The 16,021-nt window shown below is 35.6% G+C and overlaps 1 protein-coding gene across 1 annotated transcript in view; it reads right to left on the bottom strand.

Annotated features, from left to right (window-relative positions):
• Positions 1–16,021, bottom strand: part of LOC106464370 (copine-8-like) — a 55,801-nt gene that overhangs the window by 21,387 nt on the left and 18,393 nt on the right. The window lies entirely within an intron of this gene.

Below are 16,021 nucleotides of genomic sequence, written 5' to 3'. Positions count from 1 at the left end.
TGAACACAAATTAGTTAGCATAAATCAGTTAAATGATGAAAAATGAGGTGTCTATTTACTTGTGACCACGCTGTGTATATATTGCATATTTAATCAAATATTCTGGCAATTACAATAATGAACTGAAATGAAAGCTTCTGCTTGTACTAAACAATCCAATGTAAATATATGTTACATGTAGTAAAAAAAAACAACTTAAACATAAGCTATACACATACAGCAGTCACAAAGTGTGAGTAGTGAAACTATATGGCAAGTTCATTAATGGTTCAAAACATTATTACAGAAATTACAAAATCAAACAAGTTGTAAAATATACTACATTTGTATTTTGTATATAAGCATTTTGCTTTATACAGAGCATTACACCTTGTTTCTGTGCTGCCATACAGTTAATCATTGTCTGATTATGGAATATAGTCCCAAATGTTCTATATTACTCCCCACAATTCAGTCTAATTATATAAATGTCATTTGACCATCACACGCTAGCCCATACAATCCATATTGGACTTTATGTAGACTAAGCCATTGTTGTGGGTGTTCCATCAGTCTTTTGACTATTAGGATACTGTTTCACCATATTTGCTGTGTTGTTGGGATCTTTGTCTCACTGAAACATGAATTGTGTGCCTGATGGAACAGCATGATAGACCAGAATCAGCCCGTACTTGTTGGCAGTCAAGGTGCGATCAATTTTGTTTAGATTACAAACAGAGTTGACTGAGATGCAGCCCATACTTGCACCAGTCCCCAACCATGCTTTCCTGTAGATGATGTCTATTGACTACAATAATGTTTCCCTCTCTGTTAATGAATAACTTCTCATTTGTTGCCAAACTACACAAACTTGAACTCATCTGAAAAGAGCACACATCTATATCTTTGTTCATTACATTCTTTGTGGTCCAATTCAATCTTTTGTTTTGGTTACCTCTTCTCAGGAGAGGTTTGTAAGCAGCTGCACATCCATTGAGGCTCCTTATTTGTACTGCATATTCTCAAGATAATATTTGTTGTTGGCAAAACTTGCATTCTACTTTCACATTTATTCTAAATAACATACCCTGAGAAGTTTTGGTTTCCTACCTCAGTCATTTCTATTACTATCAGTGCCAGTTTCTAGTACTTTCTTCTGCCTTGAATGAAAGTTTTACTGAAAGATGCAGCCTTATTGCAATGTTTTGTAAAGAGTATCCCTGACCAGCCAAATATTTCATTTCTACATAGTTGTCATGTTGTTTTTCCAAACTGGAAGCTATAACTGGATTCAAACTACTACTGCTTCTAGACATACTACAATTGCCTTTTCTTTTAAATGTTTTATTCTGGCATAGATCTTTCTGTAATCTAGTGCAGTTCATTTTCATATAATAAAGGGATGGAATTTCTGTAGTATTTGTCATTTATACCCTTTTTCCTCACTGTTTCCATAATTATTTCCAGAACTGTATAAACACAAAATAACTTAACATTTCAGCATCAACTGCAAGTACTCAAAATGTCTGCACCATAAACTAGTGATAAAAATATTATCTTTTTGTAGGATAAAAATAAAACAAAAATATAATACCAATTGCATAACAGCTGCAAAATGTATAACTGGAAGAAAATACATCCGAAATGGGATCCAAAAGATGCTATAGATATCCCATTTCTTCAAATAAGTTAAAAGATGGAATGATATTATATGGTTGGTTCGTAATGTGATTTTCAAATTGGGTATTATTACACTGTATATGTATTTCACTGTCACATAGTCAGGGGGTTAACTTACATGGCAGTTTCTTTAACATTATTTCACTAAATCTAAAATTTTCTTAATTTCATAACTATTGACAGTTTCTGATTAAGTTATAATTATTTTTAGTTTATATTAGTTTATAATTATCTAAATGATCTTTACTTTATTTATTACAAATCATTCAACTACAAACAAAGTGTAACCAAATCCTGCTTAATTAACTTTACTTTCCTAAGTGAAGATTACATTGCTTGTTATGAAATTACACAAGAGGATAATACAGTTCCATTACATTACTACAATACTTATATTTTGTCTTTAGGTGATGGTGGTTAGATGTATTATGTGATTTACATGGATAATATTTAAGATCTATAATGTTGACATTTTCTAACACTGAAACTATATTCCTGGTAGATACTCACCTCATCTCTCAAACAGCTTTCCCAATTCAGCACTGTTCTTTATATGCCAACTTTTTTCACTTCACTAGCCTTAAGGCTCCCATCTAATCCCACATGTTTTTATGTAATATTGTTGCATGCAAATGATCTTGCGATAACCCTCCACCAACAGAAGTGTGACACACCCTTCCAGCACAAGTGACTCCCTCTATACTGATTGTTCAATCACCCCTTCGAAATTAGACAAGAAATGAAGATGCACCAGAACTGGCTAAGAAGGGTGGGAAGTGTAAGAGTAGGGACTTATATTCCATGCTCCTATCCAAAGTTTGGACAGTACAAAATGTTCAAACGGAAAAGTAATCTTTGTCAATGACAATAAAAAAATGAAAACATCAAGATATCTTCTGAAATAGTTGAATTTGATTTTTTTATAATGCTCTTCACAAACCTTCTATCTCAGCTTCCTTTTTTTTTTCCATAGAGCTTTTCTGAAACAGTTAAAATTTGTTTTCCCCATCTTGCTAATTTCCTTTACAGATTTCCTGAAACAGTTCCATTTTATTTTTATTTTTTATATCTGGCTCATCAAACATCTCTAAATTAACTTTCTTTTCTTTCAAATATTTCTTGAAAGAGTTAAATTTAAGGATCCATTCTCATGGTTTTAAAGGTTTTTCTGCTTCTTCCACAGCTTTGTCTGTTTCCTCCTGCAAATGTTCAACATCTTCCTTCACCATTCTCTTCTTCTCATTCAGTTTCATGATATCTTGCTCACATGGTCCTTTTCTTTGCTTGTTTTTTGCATTCTTGATAGGTGTCAAATTGCGGCTGATATTTTCACCTAGCAGATTTGCAATACAGAATTATGTTTGGAATAATCTGTATGTTTCCTATTCCTCAAGCTTTTGTGACTGTATCCTGGATTAGCTCTGAGAGGCGTACGTGACCTCCTTCTTATTAACCACAATGATATTGAATTTACAGAAAAACCTCTTTCAACAGTAGCATGTCCATGTGAAAGTACTAGCACCAGTTTGATAATGGACCATATTTCTATGTAATTGCCTTCTTCTTCCAGCTGTTTAGCAAAAATGGCACCAAATAATACTTTCCAACCAGGATGACTGTAATAATTAAGGAAGTGGCTATGCTATCTGGTGACTTCATCTGGAAAAAAGTGCTTGAATTACCTTTGTATGTCATCACACTTTAGTTCAGGGAAACATTCCTTTTAATTTCTTCTCACACTCTTCTGGATTCTTTGCCATTTTAGGCAAGAAATGAAGATGCACCAGAACTGGCTAAGAAGGGTGGGAAGTGTAAGAGTAGGGACTTATATTCCATGCTCCTATCCAAAGTTTGGACAGTACAAAATGTTCAAACGGAAAAGTAATCTTTGTCAATGCTTAATGAGAGTCCTGTCCAATAACCTCTTCAGCAGATGAACAAGGCACTTCCTTGCCTCCATTTGAAATTCTAAAATCTCTCTCTCTCTCTTTTGCCAATTTTCTAGGAGAATAATAGATATTTCACAGGTCTTGTCTGCTGAAAAGCCAACATCCATTTTACAAAAACTGAGTAAATCCACATCTGTTACTTCATACTTTGCAACTTTCAGGGTGCCAGAAAGTGGTTTGATAATTTCAGGTTTGAGAATTCTGCTCATCACATCCTTTATCATGTTTTCCCAGTCAGGTGACATGAATGGTGTCATTGGATCATTTGTTTGTTATGTTTCCAAACAGTCGGACACATGGTTTGCCAGAAAGATGAAAAAAAAATGCAACTTTGCAGGAAGGAACAGATTGTCACACACTTCTTTGGCTAAAACAAATGTTTTGAACTTTGAGGTTATGATACTCTTGTCACTTTCAACTTTTTTCACAAAGGTGATAAGTTGAGGCAATAAACCCAATGATCTATCTAGTTGCTACAGAAATATTCCCTACCCATCATTTGGAACATACATGTGCCTGTATGGACATAAAATTGTCCCAACAAGCAAATGTGTCCTAAAAAGTCTTTAGAAGGTCTGTAATGTGCTTTCTAGATCCCAAATGGTGATACTAAATACAGCTCAGAAGATGGTGTGTGTATACTGTGAAGAGTACACGATACAATGTTCCACAAGCCCTTTATCTGCAGCTTCAGACAAGACACTAGGCATGTAATTTTGATAGAATTTGTGGTTGACATTTGGTTCATCCATTCACATCTGGAGCAAGTTTTCCAAGATAATTTTTTTTGTCAACACACGAAAGAGGGAGAGACAATCTGCTGCTGTGTCATGACCCATGAAAGCTGAATCCACATAATGGGTTGTTACCCTGCTTGTCAGACTGTCCAGGAACTGGATGTGCAAATCAATTTGCTTTAGCTACTATTTCTTGTTTAAAGGCTTAAACAGTAGGAAATATCTGTCATTTCTACATATTTTGTCAAAAAGAAGGGAAAATATATACAGCAAATGACCATGAATAACCATTTACAATGTTTTTCTCTATCCACAGACTTAAAAGCAAGCAATTACACTATCATAAAACATTAGTTGTAAAAGTTTTAGAATTATCCTCTAAAATTTGTAGTAGTAGTTGTAGGTGATGCTCCCCATGTATTGTTGTCCATGATGCAATGCCTTTCGCTTGAGAAGTAAATGGTTGATTTTCTTGAGGAGGGGGAGAACTCCATTAATTAAAATGCATATATATATATATATATAAGCTAATCCAAGAATGACATATTTTCTATTTTTATTGTAACAAAGCACTGAGTAGATATAAAACATGAATTGGTCAAGACTTTTAAAAAGAATACAAACTGTAGTCTAAACTTGGGTCATGGTACCTTACAACATTACTAAACTTGGGACAAGAATACAAATTGTAGTATGAACCTGGGTCTTGGTACACTGCATTGCTAGACCTAAACCTTTTTATTAAGTGGAAAAAAAACAAAAACAAACAAATTGATATCTAGTTTTTCAGGTGGTTAAGGGGAAAACTTTTAATCATTAGAAAGAGGTAAGGCTATTATTTATTTGTTTTTAAAATTTGTGCTGTCATTTACTATAACATAACTGTAAAACTATCATTTATATAAGGATTACTTCTCACTACAATAACACAACTTAAAATCATACACACAGTCCAAGGCAAATGAATGATAATAAAAATACTGTTTTCTTAATATTACCAAAAATATCCTCAGACTCAAACATTCAGTTATTGTGTCGTATATTATGGAAATTTCTTGTTTTTTTATTTATCAAAACACAGGACAAACAAAAAAAGTACTAGGTGACACTGCATAATAATAAATTACCACTGATTTTTGTCAAGTGCATACTGTTATAAATACAATATTTACGAGTAGCATTAGTAATGGAAGACCAAGCAAAATAAATTTTACAAAAAGCCCCTAACCAATATTTACTTTAACCAGACCTTTGGCTTTATTCTCAGTGTACAGATAATAATGCATAGTGTATGTTATCAAAAGATACTAAGGCAAAAGATAAAAATCTCTCAATATATATAAATGCACAAAAAATTAACAGATAAAATACTGTACATATACAACTATCATTAAATTATGGGGACTCACATGTTACAAAATTAAGCACTTGAAATATGAAGAGAGATAAACAGCATTTAGCTTTTTTTTTTACTATACTCATATTCGCCTCAAGTTTCAGTACAAAAAAAGTGACATATTAGCCACTTTAATGTTCTTTTGGTATCAACACACTATGGGATCTATCCACATTATATCTTGGTAAAACTGTATTTAAATTTAATCTCCACTCCAGTGTGAGGACTTATCGTGATAACAAATCTTTCTGCGAACACTGCTTGTTTTAAATTTTGCAACACACTTTATTTTAAGTTGTATTTTCCTCTTGATAACTCTTGTTCTAACATGAAAATCTCATGTGAAATGTACACAGTTTTAATTTGTCTAATTAGTCTTTGGTTCATTTATGAAAATAAAAATAATAAAAATTACCCATTCAGTTTCTGTGCCATGTGTGTTTCTGATAGTCATTTGTGCTACATTGTTGGAAAGAAATCCCACATGAAACTTTTTGCACTGTTCATTAGAGCTTTGTGTTTTGCACTCTTCAGATTGCTCTTGAGTTGCTCTTCCATATTCCCAATGTCAAAGTCTTTCATACATATTTCAGCGTGAATGGTTATTATTATTGTGTTCTGGTAACAGCCAACTAGCAAACAAATCCATCTCCTGCCATGCAGAATTGAACTTACATTTTCCTGGCATTTCCTTTTCATATAAGCCTATTTCTTTCTCTTTGTTTTTACTATAAAAAAAAAATGCAGGAAAAGTGGTAAAAGAAAGCATCATAGTCCTGTACCAAGTTTGTGTAAAACTGAATAAACCTTTAGTGGTCTTTTACAGATATTATATCACTCTGATCTTCTTCCATACAGCTGTTTTATTTCATTTTACATGAATGCACTGTGAAGTTTACTGGAGATATTTGTGATTATATACTATATGCTGCTCTAACAGGAATTACTTCTTTGTAATTATATCCACACAGAAGAAATTACAATAATGTATTCTGCAGTAACCGATACTACATCACTGAATACAGACTACAGAGATGTGAGAATAGAATATGATACAGCAGTATTGTATATGACAGCAAATTTATAATAGTAGTCGATTATAATTTTGTTCGAAACCTTTATTTTTCACAGACTTTTCAGGACCTTTCCCAGAGAATCATTGGTTTTCCAGTACTTAAATTTCATTAACTGAAATTCAAGCACTTTTCAGGACTTTAAGGACCTGTGTGAACCCTGTAATGAGCACTGTGAACAGTGTTGTGGAACACCCCATCACATGAGTGAGTGCTATATCAAGCCACGATGGACCTACACTGTGTGTTTTTCAGAAAAGTATACCCTGGCAAGCAAAATTTGCCACAGAGTGGGATCCTGCAAGAAATGAGAGGGCCCTGTAAAAGTCAGATAAAAAGAAAGCAAACTTATCCAGTCAGCGATGGTAAGAGGTGTGAAGAATAGCTACTGGAGGCAGTCTATAGTAACACTGAGTAACAATACTGCATTCCAGCTGAAATCATTAATGATATACTATACACACTAAGACTGCCACAACTTTCTGCTGAACTTAGAAAGATATTCCCACACAGAAGCTTTAAAGAAATCAGACATCTACCAAAAGGAGGACTATTGATCAAGTGCAATTCCCTAAGGAATACACACATTTCAAAGGTAAAGCCACACTTCACATACAAACAAACACTAACCTACAATCTGCCATTATCATCAAAAGTGTTGACTTCGACATAAAAGACAACAAAATAGCTTACAAACTCAAAAATGTAAATGTTAAAATAATAACCTCATTTAAAACAAAACAAAAAACACCTTTAGTTAAAATAACAGTGGAAACAAAGGAACAACACACCAAACTTTTAAAAGATGGCTGTTCAATGGTTTTTAAAAAACACCACACTGAATCAGCAGAGACACAGACCAAACAAATACTACAATGTTTCAATTGCCAGAAGTTTAAGCACAGCAAAATATATTGCACTGCTCCTCCTAAATGTATTAGATGCACTGGACAACACACAGTAGTAAGCTGCCTGAATGTTAGAGAACAGGTACACTATGCTAATTGGCAAGGTCCCCGCGCTGCTAGTTTTAGAGCATGCCCCAATTTCCAAATGATAAAAGATAGGGTGCTATACAGAAACACTAACACACAAGTACCACCACCCAGCACATAATACCCACCTCTACCCCACAAGACTGTCCGCCACTCTTACAAACACGATCTGACTCAAACTCAACACTGCAACATCACACAAACACCATAAACACTCAGAGCCACCCCCACTAAACTATATCAACATCACTCGACATCTCTCACTACATACCAACATACATTAACATCAACATACCCACATATGCCAACATTGCAAAAGGACAAACAAGCCAAACTAACACACTTAACAATGACAACACAAACACTAGAGAATACACAGTAAACCTATTATTGAACATTGAATTTTTGTAAACTTTCACTAGTCACAACATAACAAGAACTAATACAATAGCAAAACAATACTTCTAAATTCCATACCTCAAACCATACCACATTTCACAAAGAATTCAACATCGAATACAACAAATACAAAATTCAGAGTTGCAATAAAAAATTATACATCAATTGTCATGGATATCTCCAAACCAAGAAATTTGAAATCTATACTCTGAAAAGTGATGTCAAAGCTCACTTTTAATAATATCAGAAACACTAGCTAAAGAAACCCAAAATATAAATATCCCTGGATTCAAATCCTACTCCTCTAATACACACAAATTAATAAAGGCATTGCTATATTTTTCAAAAACAACATTACCAACATTATATCAATAGAAGAAAACTTCAAATCTAAAACAAATGAAACCTTTTTCTGTAATATAGACCTAAACAATTCAACAACAATACCTACACTAAGAATATACTGTTCACCCTCTAAATACATAGACACAAATTACCTTCAACAATATATGACAAAAAAATCCCAACCCATGATCCGCTACAACATTAAAAATATACACAGTATTTATATGCCTGCTTATAGAATATGGCTGTCAGATAACATAAAAGATGTCCAACAGTAAAGTGAGTAAACTACAACTACAACAAATTTGAGCAATTAGATTAGCCCTAAGGCTTCAGAGTTTCTCTCCTGTAAACTACCTGCATAAAACAAGTAATTTATCACAACTAAAAGACAGACCAGCTAAGCTTGCCACTAATTATTACCACAAAGCAGAAAAAAGAAATGAACTAACCTATGTAATGCACAAAATTACAAGCACCCCTTTAAACACGTCACCCTACAATCATTATTACAATGGAAAACAATTAAGAACAGATAAAACTATACTAGAAAAGGTTTTATTTATGTTCACAGTATGTTATCTAACACTCATGACTCAATACTATTCTACTTATTTTATTCAGTCTATCCAACCTACCTTATCTGGTACAATACATCATTCCAGATGAACCTATCTCTAAAAATCTTATTAACTAATCAACAAAGATTGATAGTATACACTGGACTGGTTGCTTGGTCACATGCTTATGGTACCTTCTAACAAAGAAGAGAAGAGAAAACACACCATCACATTGCCAGACAACCATGAAGAGAAGACATCCAGAAATTATTAATTATTGGCTTTCACCAGTCTGATTTATGATTTTCCTTCTATCAATTCCCATCCACTCCCAACCAAAGTTAAATCCACACCTCACAATCTAATGAATTGAAATTCTTAGTTCAAAACACTATTTTCACTGTATTTAAAAATCACATACACTAGCTGAGCAAAGGAGAATGATTATTCCTGAACACCCCAGTCGGGAAGAGTCCAAAACTCTTGTTGTGCTTTCTTCCTTCAAACTAAATTACTGTCAGGTTAAAATAAAAAAATAAGAGAGATATAGATATGAATGTGCTGTCACCCTCACCTGCCACAGGTGTTTTAGGGTGAAAAATATGATCAGGATTGAAAAGGGCATAGCAGCGATGAAAAAGAATGCATGAATAATAACATCGAGCACCACAGGCAAAAACAAGGAGGAAATAGGTTTTAAAGGGAAAAGGGTATAAGAAACATGAAGTCAAAGGCAAGAAGATAAGGGAAGATAAGGGAGGTGAAAGAAATGGAAAAACATAGTGAGGACTGGGGAGGAAAAAACTCAATGGTAATGGAAAAACTGCAAAGTTGTAGAGAGAGCTGCCTGGTAATCAGCAATGGTCAAATCCAATAATCCCAAGTTAAAAAGTCACAAGAAGAATTCAGAGAAATGGGAGACAAAAGAATGTGTAGGAGAGAAAAAAGACACAGTGACCAATACCAAAAAATACACCACTTCCACTGACATACAAAATTGGAAGGAAGGAAAGTTACACATGCAAGGAGCCTAGAAAATCTTGCAAAGAACTGAGTAAATATCATGTGTGAAGTCAGAGTGTTAACATGGCTGTAAGGAAAAGAGAAGAACAAGGCTAAAGAAGAAGAGATTGAGAGAGAGGAAGAGAAATGGATGACTGTAGAATGTTCAATAGAAAAAACCATGTCTGAGCTGACCAATAGGGCACCACAAAAAGGACCCAACATTAAGTGACCCAAATTAGGGAGAAAACACAAGGGAGGAGATGAATAGCGGTATGCATAAAGAAAGAGGTTGGACCAGTCCTAACTGAATACATCCACTACCAGAGCCAACCAATGGATGCGGAATAGGAGACCAGAAAAAGGGAGGCTTGGCATTGTTGTAAGTGATAAAGACATTGATGAAAGGAGTACCCAGATGAGAGCAAAGCCACTGTTTACAACCCACAAATTGAGAGACAACTCTGTGGGAAATATTTTATCAAGCCTCAAGAGATGATTTATGAAAATATTCGGGGCACTCTAAACAGGATAAGGCACCAGCTGGACTTAGAGAATGGATTCAGAAGAGAAGGTCGAGGGTGTAGAAACAGAGAACAAGACCAAGTGTCTTCCTGGTAAATGATATAGGATACCACAGTTGAGTTGTTCATATGAATCATTAACAAATGGCCTTGTACAACTGTAAGAAAATGATCCAATGCCCGATGAACAACAATGAGATTCAAGAGATTGATATAAAGGGTTGACTCATCTGGGGACCATCAACCAGAATTCTCCTAAGAATTGAGATAAGTGCCCCACCCTGTCAGGGCAGCATCACTAGAAAGATTGAGATCTGAATGAAAGGGAGAAAGACAACCAGGTGAAATTGGTGTGCAGGGAAGAAGTAAGATAGATGAGGGAGGACAAGGGATCCTAAAAGAAGTTCTATTGGTCATGCAGAGCCTTTTGCAACAGATTTATGTGAGCATGACCCAAGGGAATAATGGATTCCATGGAAGCCCAACTCCCCAAATAGAAGGAAAAGAAGGAGAGTACAGAGCAGTGGAAACCAATTGCTCCATATCTCTCAAATAATGCAGAGAAGGCTGAGCCCTGCTGAGAATTGAAGAACACACTTAAATGAACCAAATATTGCGTGGGTGTGAGCTGAGACTTCTCCAACTTGACCAACCAACAAAGAGAGGCTGCCCCATGAAGAAGGAGAAAAGTATGGTTATAGGAAGCCTGTTGAGATGGAGCTAAAGAAACCAGTCATCCATATATGAGCACACACTACTTGGCAAACAACGTATAGGTCTGATGAGAGGCCAAATGGAAGAGTATCAAACTGATAAACTCAACCTTGATGAACAAATAGAAGGCAAAGTCTAGTTGCAGGTGAGATGGGAGTGTGAATATAAGCATCTGTGACATCAAACATGGTCCTCCAAAGTCCCAGAGCAAAAGACCATTGGAGAGTTAGAAAACTCTCCACAGTAAACCAATAAAGGTAGAGAAACTAATTAACATGTGAAAGATCTATGTACCAGATGCCAATCTCCAGTTTTATGGGGAACAACAAATACATGCAGGCAATAAAAATGATTCCTTAGAGAAAGGAAAGGAATGGAAACAGGAGACAAGGGAGGATGAGAGAAAAAATGAAGGGTAAGACCCTCTGATAGAACTTGCAATACCCAATGGTTGGCTGCAAATGGAAACCAAAGATAAGCAAACCAAGCTAAATGGGCCCCTACCATCCATGAGTCTAGAGGATAGTCCTCACTGAGACTGATGGCACTGAAGTCTACGAACAGTTGAAGAACGAATGGGAGTATAGGAATAAAAGGGAGGGAGGGACAGGGACTGGAGAGGAAGTTGAAGGATGGGAGACAGAAATAGAACAAGGAGCTTGAGAGAGAGAAGGGAAACAATGGGTGATAAGAAAGAATGTTGGTGCAGGACCTCAATTCATGATTCCAGAGAATCAGATACTCCACCAAAAACACTCTGGTTGATCAAAAGAGCCAGAAGAAGGTCTCTAAGATAAAATGGATGCAAAGGCACCTGAGCAAGAAGAGCATCCCTCTTCAAAACAAAACAAAAAACAGCACCAAAGCAACCAAGTCAGAAGGGACAAGGCCAAGAAAGATTAACATGTCAATGCAGAGAAGATAAGAGAATGAGTATTTGCTGAAAATCACTCAGGGGAATGGTGTATTGGCTCAAAAAGAAGGTGAATGGATGAAAGATAGCACAAAATAGTAGTGAGGATAAGATGAAGAAAGAAAAATTGGGCCTGAGAAAGTTGAACAGAGGATCTGAACCCCAAGCCTGAAGAAGAGACTCCACAGTTTGGGAGTCCAGGGAAATCAGCCTGATGAAAAACTAAAACATGTGTGTCAACCAGATGAGGAGGATGAATTATGCCAGTACTAGAACCAAGTTGCAATAAAAATTGTTCAGCATGGATCGGAATATCTAGAAAAAGGAGCAAAAACATTAAGTCAGAAGAAGGGGTCGAATGAAGAAGGGAAGGAGAAGAATCATACGACATAGGAGATAGAGAAAATATCTAATAAGCCTGAGAAATCATGTTTAAGAAAAAAGATGAAAGCCTAGGTAGATCCATGACAGTAATAGCAGAAGTAGGTGGTGGTCATTACAAATATGATACCCTGGAGGAGGGATATCTGTATCAGGCTCAGAAGAAGGGTCAAGCATAATGAAAGACTCCATCTCCTCTCACACAATAGCCATCACCTCCTTAGCAGACAAACAGGAACTCAACATCATTGTAGTTGTTTTTCAGCATGAATAATGCCTTTCTGTTCCACACTAGACAAATAAAATTTCCAAATTAAACTTCCCACAAAAATGATTTTAATGTGTAAATACAATGAAAAAAGTGGATATTTTAATAACACTCATGAGTAAAAAAAGACAAATCTACACATACAAGAGCCAAATCAAGGAGTGACTACTGAACAATCAAGAAAGGTGGAGTCAGCTGCGCTAGGATAGTGTGTCACACTACTATTGGTATAGGGGTGTCACATGCTCATTTGCATGTAACAGGGCAGCAACATCACATGGACCTCAAGGCCAGTGGCAAGCAAAAAAGTTTGGATATAGAGGGCAGCACTGAATTGGCAAGTAGAGGCTACATATCATATCAAATATTATAATTTTCCTATACTGAAAATATATTTCTGACAGATACTTACCACTTCTTATATAAATAGCTATTCTTGTTCAGTGCTGCCCTCTATATGGAAAAATCTTTTGTGCATGCCACCTGTCTTGGAGCTCTCAAATCATCATGCGACAACATTCCACCGATAAGAGTGCAACATACTCTCTTGACGCACGTGACTCCCTCTATTCAATTCTACTGAACTACCACTTCAAGTTTTAGCAGAAAATGGAAGCACCGGTTTTCAGTGGGGAGGAACGGTGGGAAATGTGAAAGGTGGTAAGTACCTACAAGAAATATATTTTCAGTATAGGAAAATTATAACTTCTGATATGGTACATTACTTCTTCTTACATAAATAGCTAGAATCCCACATTGAACAGGTGGAGGACCCAGTGCAAGGGAAAGAGAAAAGCATCCGAGGGATAATCCTAAAAAAAGAGATCTTCGGAGTCTAAGACCATATGTGGGAGACCGCACCACTTCTGTACCAGGTATACTCTTCACCCAGTGTGGAAAAATTTGTTGCAGATATGGGCAGAAATAAAGAGTAGCACATTCAAATAATGAAAGAACTATGTTTGGGTAGGAATCTGAACCACAACATACACGAATCACAATCCCATAATTTATAAATGTGGATGAGAATAAAAGGATGTGCCTCCATGTGTAGAGTAACTAGGGTATGACAGAACATACATGGAAAGTCAACAACATCCAAAACCTAGATCGCCAGAAATCAACATCCACGTGGGGGTTGGATGAGGATCATACCATTGGTAAGTAAAAAACAATTCAAAACCTGGCCACCAGGAACTGATATCCATATGGGGGTAGGAAAATAGATCATACCATCTTCACCTTAAGTTCATAATAATATGAAATAAACATTAACTTATAAAATGAAATGAGTGTGTATTAACAATAACCTATGTATGAGACATGATGTATGGAAGAAAAACAATATAGTTATATGGATGATTGATATACCAGTAAGATAAATTACAGGTAATCCTAAAACAACAAAGACTCTTGGTATCAGTGATATAGGAGAAAGTATACAACTAAGCCTAATTTCTAACCTGAACTGAACTATGAGTATCAATCAAATTAACAAAACTTATGTTATAGAACTCAAATAACTAAAGATAAAAACATTGAAAATAAAATTATTCAAAAACCATAACAGTATAACATCTTATCTTTCCAAAGTCAGTGGACTGTATGTCAAAATATGTGGGCTCCCAAACTCAAGACAAGGCCTGAAGAAAGATTAGACGATCAATCTCCTGATGAAGCAAAGCCAAAAATCTTCTGTAGAGTACTGCTACCTGAAGCCTGTGTAAATGTGCTGATAGAACATACAACCTCCAAAGTGATAATGTAGAATTCATAATACAAAATGAATAACCAAACACAACTGTGTTGGCAAAAACAAATAAGTTTTGAAATGAAGTAATAAGTTCTGAAACCAAGTAGAAATATAAAATAATTCCACTTAGGAATAACTGAACAAGTTACAAATATCATTATTGTATAATAAAGAGTAAACTTATTGAAAGAAAATAATACAAAGATAAGGAAAAAATTTAAAATAAAACACTTGAAGAGAGCACAAACTAAAAGTTACAACATGAGTACTGCCAAATAAGAAGTGGTAGTTTGGTAGAATTGAATAAAATAAGAACTTCAAGGACTGTGGTATGTGCAAAAAAGTTTTGCATATAGAGGGCAGCACTGAATGAAAATGGTTATATATGTTAGAGGATGTAATGTACCATATGGAAGACTAGCTGGTGACTAGTAAGTCACTTTAGGATATTGTGGGTTTAAGCATCCAAGCCATAGCCTTTTTTGTTATTGTTCTTCAGTTTTTTGTAAAGCATTTTATCTACAATTTAGAAGCTAACTGAAGACTGATTTTAGACTAGCACCACAGTCATTCACTTGACTTACCACCAGTGGCATATTCAGAAATTTGAAAGGGGGGGGGGGCAAATCTTAACATTCATAATTGCATAATTTCTATTTATTTTTATTATATTTAAACTTTATTATTTCCTGGTGAAAATAAAAATACAAGCCAAAGGGAGGGCCATGCCTTCTTGTTTATTTTTTGGCACATCCTGTATTTGACCCAAACATTCTGATTTCTAGACTAAACTAAGATTTCTTTATTTCATTAAAATAACATAGTTTGCCATTTAAAAAAAAGATAATGTTACGCCTCCAGTCGTTAGTTAATTTTCCGTAAAGATTACGGTAGTAGATAGTCCAAACCTAATATGCATTCGTCTTCAATGTCAGCCAAGTATACTTTCTGCCTGTCCTTTATGCCCATGAGCTCACAGAATGTAGAATGTCCTGTCACAACATAAAGCTTCTGGTACTCCTTCGTGATCTAACACCTTGATGCTCACAAGGGTTTGCTGAGACGCAGAGTCTATGACAAAGTTGCACCTTTGGCCATCTAGCTTTCCTGTGTGTGCCTGGCATTTTACACCTAGCTGATGAGACTTTCACGATGGGGGTTGGCGAGTGTCCCTCAACACCAACCACTACTGGTCTCCTTGAGGATGACTTGTTGGTAATATTCCTCCTACACTGGTGCCTCAGATATCCTTGCTCCCCACAGTTCCAACAGCCTTTCTGGGTAGCAGCCTTTCCTGCTGTATCATCTCCCCTGTGTTGAAGTTGCCAGCAATGAGCTCTCTTGTGCCCAGGT

Source organism: Limulus polyphemus, unplaced genomic scaffold, assembly GCF_000517525.1.
Source record: "Limulus polyphemus unplaced genomic scaffold, Limulus_polyphemus-2.1.2 Scaffold1631, whole genome shotgun sequence".
NCBI classification, from domain to species: domain Eukaryota; kingdom Metazoa; phylum Arthropoda; class Merostomata; order Xiphosura; family Limulidae; genus Limulus; species Limulus polyphemus.
This window is presented reverse-complemented; position numbering and strand designations above follow the sequence as displayed.